General features: G+C 42.1%; 1 protein-coding gene and 1 long non-coding RNA gene across 2 annotated transcripts in view; one reads left to right on the top strand and one right to left on the bottom strand.

Moving 5' to 3' along the window:
* The first annotated feature begins 809 nt into the window (after positions 1-809).
* Positions 810-6000, top strand: part of PSMD14 (proteasome 26S subunit, non-ATPase 14) — a 103149-nt gene continuing 97958 nt past the window's right edge. Inside the window, exon 1 of the mRNA XM_055291971.2 lies at positions 810-1002. The gene's annotated coding sequence lies outside the window, so the exon portion shown is untranslated. The remainder of the gene's footprint in view (positions 1003-6000) is intronic.
* The window catches only part of LOC129489436 (uncharacterized), a 114094-nt gene continuing 109095 nt past the window's right edge, over positions 1002-6000 (bottom strand). Inside the window, exon 4 of the long non-coding RNA XR_010113670.1 lies at positions 1002-1338. This is a non-coding gene — a long non-coding RNA (uncharacterized lncRNA). The remainder of the gene's footprint in view (positions 1339-6000) is intronic.

The following is a 6000-nucleotide window of genomic DNA, read 5'->3' as shown; positions in this document are numbered from 1 at the left end:
CTGTAGTCCCAGCTACTCGGGAGGCTGAGGCAGGAGAATGGCGTGAACCTGGGAGGCGGAGCTTGCAGTGAGCCGAGATCGCGCCACTGCACTCCAGCCTGGGCGACAAAGCGAGACTCTGTCTCAAAAAAAAAAAAAAAAACAAAAAAACAAAAACAAAAAAAAACCTAGCACAAAGTAGATCATGAGTAAAACGTGATTGCTGATAATTACATGGAGAAATGTGAATAAATGACTCTTTAAACCCTGTAAACTAAACTCGGCTTAAAATAGGTGGTTTGAACATTTGGGAAACATTAGTTTTCCCTGAAATCCAATCCTTGCAAAGCAATAATGTCAAGAGGTGGATAAAGCGGACTGACTGAAAAGGGCGTCTTACCGGTCCCCTCTAATCACACCATCCCCCCTCTCTTTTAAAAACATTTTCTTCTCAGATAACCAAGTTAAATCTAGCTCAAATGAACCTTTTTAGTTTTTGAGGAGGGCCATAATAGTAGTAAACACCAAAATGAAAGGGGATCTGGGCTTCAAAATACTAACAGTTCCATTTCCTAGCCAGTCGTCTCCCGGGCTGAATGTGCCGCCGTCCCAGATCTCAGCGGCGGCCGGAGAGCGCAGAGGTAGGGAGAGAAAAATGAGGCGTCTGCGGGGCGCAAGCGACCAGGGCGCTAAGTTCCGCCTCACAGTGCTGCCGGAGACAGGAGACGCCGGGCCGCCCGCGCCGTCTGTCCCAAGCGCTCCTCCTGGACATCCGCCTGACTCCCCGTCGTCTCCAATTGGCCGTCGGGGAACGGAAGCCGAAGCAGACCAGTGAACCCGGAAGTGCTTCGCGGCGGAGGCCCGGGCAACTCTTTTGAATGGAATCGGGCTGATTCATCGCCGGTTTGCAGAGTCAGAACCGCGTCGGGTTTGCGCCGCTGCTGCTGTTGCCTCTGTCTTCGCGTCACCGCAGAGGCAAGACAAGGGTCCAGATCGTGGCATCCGGCTCCCGCCCGTCTTCAGGTAAGACCCAGAAGGCAGGCCTGGGAGGTCCGGGGAGGCAGCCTTGCTAGGCCGCCGCCAGCCCCGTGCTTTCCTGAGTCACGTTGCCCAGCTGAGTTGCCACAGGAGGCCTGGGCCGCGAGGGAGGAGCCCGGGCTCCTTCATTCTCTTCGCCTGCTCTCAGGGATCTCTGGCAGGGTCAGGTCTGGATGTTGTCTCCTTTCTCCATTCTTTTCTGCTTGGCCGAATTCACATCATGGGAACCTCTTCCCTCTACATAGAGAGAATCCTTGTTTATGGCCTGTTTGTCTGTGCTCTGTCCATAGTTGTTCCTGTCTTGAAAAACTTCAAAGCAGACTGGGGAAACAAGGGAGAGAGAGTAGAATTAACTTTCCCATTGAATACGTTTGTTTTATCTTTTGTCCTTCCTGTAAGCCTTGACCCTTTTTCTGTTGGTGTTAGGTTTTCAACTCCCTCCAAAAAATAAACAAAAGTCCTGCAGATACACTGCTTTTGGACCTTGAATATCTTAAAAACAAAGTGTTCTACTATGCCTGTTAACTTACTTTCAATATTATACTAATTGAGTAATTGTTGGTGAATTGATTACATTTCTCGTTTTAAGTAAAGTAGAAATCTGCTACCGTATGTTACATCTTGCAACTTAATTTTCCTGGGGATGTAGCTCTATGTCTGTCAAAAGAAAAAGAATGTAAACTTTTGAGTCTATAAACCTAGTGACTGAACGAAAAATTCTCGAGAAAATAAATGGTAATATAAGTTGATAAAAATTTTATGGAAAGGCAGGGGAAAGGGTTTAAAAATTAGCATAAAATAGAGTTATAGTGTGAAAGTGATTTTGTTCCACTGGTCACAAGTGTGTTTTTAGTGCTACTGACTTAACGTGTTTGAGAAAAGCGGCAAGACATGCACTGATACTGTTGAAATAACAAAAATATGAACACAATTTTAGTGGAGATGATTAATATAATAGTGGCCTTCCTGTCACGTAAGGCTACCTACCAGCTGACTCATTTGAAGTTTAGAGGTTAAGATATATAGTGGTTCTGAATTAACTACAGTTAAGGTGTGTTTAGTGAAGTGCTGTTTAGTGAAAAAGGCTAAATGTTGTGTTGAATTTGTCCCTAAATCTTGCCAAGGGAAGAAAGTTTTCAAGTTACGATCTTTTATTGATGTTTCACCTGTTGACTTTGGGAGTTTTTTTTTTTTTTTTTCAGTCTAAAGTGCTTGGTAAATAATATATTGCCATTTTAATTTAGGCCGGGTGCGGTGGCTCATGCTTGTAATCCCAGCACTTTGGGAGGCTGAGGTGGGCGGATCATGAGGTGATCCAGCCTGGCCAAGACTACCCTGGCTAACACAGTGAAACCCCGTCTCTACTAAAAGTACAAAAAAATCAGCCGGGCATCGTGGCACGTGCCTGTATTCCCAGCTACTTCAGGAGGCTGGAGATGGAACCTGGGAGGTGGAGGTGGCAGTGAGCCAAGATCGCACAACTGCACTCCAGCTTGGGCAAGAGAGTGAGACTTCGTCTCAAAAAAAAAAAAAGCTGAATTTTAATCTGTTTGACATGGGTTCATCTTATTTTTATACTGGCCATGTAAACCATGTGTTTGTTAATATATAGTTTGTGAACCATATGTATGAAAATCAATAAATATTATTGCTGTTATTGTTATTATCTTAGAAGTGGAAGATATTATTTAATCTAGTCCTCTTAGTAACAAGAAGCAATTGTGCTTTTTTAATTTTCAATTTTGTAGTAATGTTCATTTAATAATTCAGTGTCCACCTGTGAAAGCCTTGCCTGAATATCCATGCATGTGATTTCTTGCTCGGAAACTTGTCATATTCCCTGTTTGTTGCGGTCATTTTGACATTTCATATTCTGCTTTGTGCGTGATACTTTGGTGACCTTATTTGTGAAATGGGAGAACTGGATTAAATAATCTCTTCTAGTTCTAAAATGATAATAATAACAATTATAACAAGAATAGCAATGACAACATTTATTGAGTACCTTGGATGTTCCAGGCACTATAAATTGCTTTGGACATATTTTTACAACAGACTTGCAAAGTGGGTATTATCCCCACTTTATAAATGAGGTCTAGAGTCTAGAAGAGGGTAAAAATTAGTGTCATATAGTGAGTAGGTGGTGAAGCCAGGATTCAAATTGAGGTCAACTGGTTAAAGAGACTTTTTCACTTTACACTGCTGTCCTTTCCCTTTACATATTTTTTATGGGTTTGTGTCAAGCTTCTCCTACCCAACTCCCCCGATAGATTATAAATTCAGTGCATGCCACTAAATTTCTTGAGTCAGCCCTCCATATCTGTGGGTTCCGCATCTGTAGATTCAACCAACTACAACTTGAAAATATTTGGAAAAAAGTTGCATCTAGGCCAGGCGTGGTGGCTCACCCCTATAATCCCAGCACTTTGGGAGGCTGAGGCAGGCGGATCACCTGAGGTCAGGAGTTCCAGTCTGGCCAACATGGCGAAACCCCTTCTCTACTAAAAATACAAAAATGCAAAAATTAGCCAGGCATGGTTGGCGTGTGCCTGTAATCCCAGCTACTGGAGAAGCTGAGGAAGGAGAATCGTTTGAACTTTGGAAGCAGAGGTTTCAGTGAGCTGAGATTGCGACACTACACTCCAGCCTGGGCAACGGAGCGAGACTCTGTCTCAAAAAAGGAAAAAAAAATTGCATCTATATTGAACATGTATAGACTTTTTTTCATTATTCCCTAAGCAATATAGTATAACTATTTGTATTGTATTTAATTGTATTAGTTATTATAAGTAATCTAAAAATGATTTTAAAGTATATAGGAGGATGTGCATAGGTTATATGCAAATAGGGTACTATGCCATTTTATATCAGAAACTTGTGTATCCATGATTTTGATATCCTGGAACCAATTCCCTACAGATACAGATGGATGACTTACTCAAATGCTGAAATTAGGAGACTCCATAATAGATTATTTATGATGAGTCTGTTCTCACTCTTCTTCTTTTTTTTTTTTTGAGATGAAACCTTGCTATGTTGCCCAGGCTGGAGTGCAGTGGCACGGTCTTGGCTCACTGCAGCCTCTGCCTCCCAGGTTCAAGCCATTCTGCCTGCCTCAGCCTGCCTAGCTGCGATTACAGGTGCCTGCCATCATGCCCGGCTAGTTTTTATATATTTAGTAGAGACCAGGTTTTGCCATGTTGGCCAGGCTGGTCTCAAACTCCTGACCTCAGGTGATCCAACCGCCTCGGCCCCCCAAAGTGCTGGGATTACAGGTGTGAGCTACTGTGCCCAGCCACCATTCTCACTCTTCTAAGTTGCGGAAATCTTGCTTTCAAAATCCTATTTATATAATTAAATTTAATGTTGACTCACTCAAGATCTTCCACTGGAAAAAAGTCCTTAAGAAAGTGAGAATATGAAGTTTTAACTACTTTGCACAAATCATGAAACAGTGGAATTAGAAATACAGTAAGATAACAAATATGGAGTAGCTTAAAAAGGATTGAGCATCAGTCTGAAAAGTATTTTTTTTTTTTTTTGAGATGGAGTATCGTTTTGTCACCCAAGCTGGAGTGCGGTGGCGTGATCTCGGCTCACTGTAACTTCCACCTTCTGGGTTCAAGTGATTCTGCTGCCTCAGCCTCCTGAGTAGCTGGGATTACAGGCACCCGTCACCACGCCCAGCTAATTTTTGTGTTTTCAGTAGAGATGGGGTTTTGCCATGTTGGCCAGGCTGGTCTTGAACCCCTGACCTCAAGTGATCTGCCCGCCTCAGCCTCCCAAAGTGCTGGGATTACAGGCATGAGCCACTGCACCCGGCCAAAAATTGATTTATTTTAAATCCAGCGTGGACATGATCTGGCAATATCAGGTTCTAATCAGCCATAAAGTGAGAGAGAAAAAGTGGAAAGTAATCAACTTTTGAAAGTACTGATACCTTTTTTGTACTATTTTTACCAATTAGGATTCTAAATATTACTGTATGTATGACATTATGTTAGGTATAAACACTTTATTCATATTGTCTGATAATATTTTCCATAAAGTTAATTATACCATGAATGAGCTTTTGAGTCTTCTGCTTTTTGATAGCTGTAAAAACTTGGTTTAGATCCATCGACCTTTTTATTGCTTTTATTTCTAAGAATTGAAAGTGTTCCCTTTTATGTTAAGTATAACACATTCACTTTGTGAGTCTCTCTGCTAAATTCTGTGAAATGCAAGTCCCTATCTCCAGTGTGATTTAGTAATGTGAAATATGCCCAGCATTTTGAAACCCAATAAGTGGCAAACTATGTGAGGAAGAAGGATCTGTGTTGGTAGCCATGCTCAGGATGGGGTTGCTGATGACAGTAGCTAGTGTTTATTATATGCTTACTATATGATAAGCATTGTGTTAAATGTTTTTTTGTGTGTCCATTGTTTTTGTTAATCTTCTAAACGGCTCTGTGAGATCTCTATTTTGCAGATGAGAAAACTGAGGAGGAGGGAGGTAATTCACTCAAGGACATAGAACTTGTGTTAGAGCCAGTATTTGAATCTGGCACTCTGACTGTAGAGTCATAGTACTTGACTCTCATGTACCAGGCAAAATAGTCATCGCCATTTACCATCTAGGCCCAGTAGACCATAAAAGGATAGTGAAAAAACAACTGTATTAGAAATGTTAGTAAAGCTTAAACATAGCAAATACAAATTTTTATTTTAATTAATTAATTAATTTATTTATTTTTGAGATGGAGTCTTGCTGTGTCGCCCAGGCTGGAGTGCAGTGGTACCACCTTGGCTCACTGCAACCTCCACCGCTGAGGTTCAAGCGGTCCTCCTACCTCAGCCTCCCCAGTAGCTGGGATTACAGGTGCATGCCACTATGTCTGGCTAATTTTTGTATTTTTAGTAGAGACAGAGTTTTGCTGTGTTGGCCAGGCTGGTCTCAAGCTTCTGACCTCAAGTGATCTACCTGCGTTGGCCTCCCAAATT

This window comes from Symphalangus syndactylus, chromosome 9 (genome assembly GCF_028878055.3).
Source record: "Symphalangus syndactylus isolate Jambi chromosome 9, NHGRI_mSymSyn1-v2.1_pri, whole genome shotgun sequence".
Classification (NCBI taxonomy): Eukaryota; Metazoa; Chordata; class Mammalia; order Primates; family Hylobatidae; genus Symphalangus; species Symphalangus syndactylus.
This window is presented reverse-complemented; position numbering and strand designations above follow the sequence as displayed.